This window comes from Solanum tuberosum, unplaced genomic scaffold (assembly GCF_000226075.1).
Source record: "Solanum tuberosum cultivar DM 1-3 516 R44 unplaced genomic scaffold, SolTub_3.0 scf00069, whole genome shotgun sequence".
Taxonomy (NCBI): Eukaryota; Viridiplantae; Streptophyta; class Magnoliopsida; order Solanales; family Solanaceae; genus Solanum; species Solanum tuberosum.
The window spans coordinates 629,310-629,573 of record NW_006238995.1 but is presented as its reverse complement, the minus strand read 5'-3'; positions in this window follow the sequence as shown (position 1 = coordinate 629,573).

Below are 264 nucleotides of genomic sequence, written 5' to 3'. Positions count from 1 at the left end.
TGGTTGTGTTGTTGAATTCTTGTGGTTGTTCTTGTTGAAGTTTGTGGTTGTGTTGGTTGAAGTTTGTGGTTGTGTTGTTGAAGTTTCTTGTTGGTTTGGTGCATGCTCCCGGATGGAATTTATGTGAGTTTATAGTGTTGGGTTGGTTCTTTCCCCCACACGCCAAACTCGTTTTTATTAACTAAAAAGATTTAGTTGTGGTTGTTGAAATCTTGTAGTTTTGTTGGTTGAAGTTTGTGGTTGTGTTGTTGAAGTTTCTTGTTG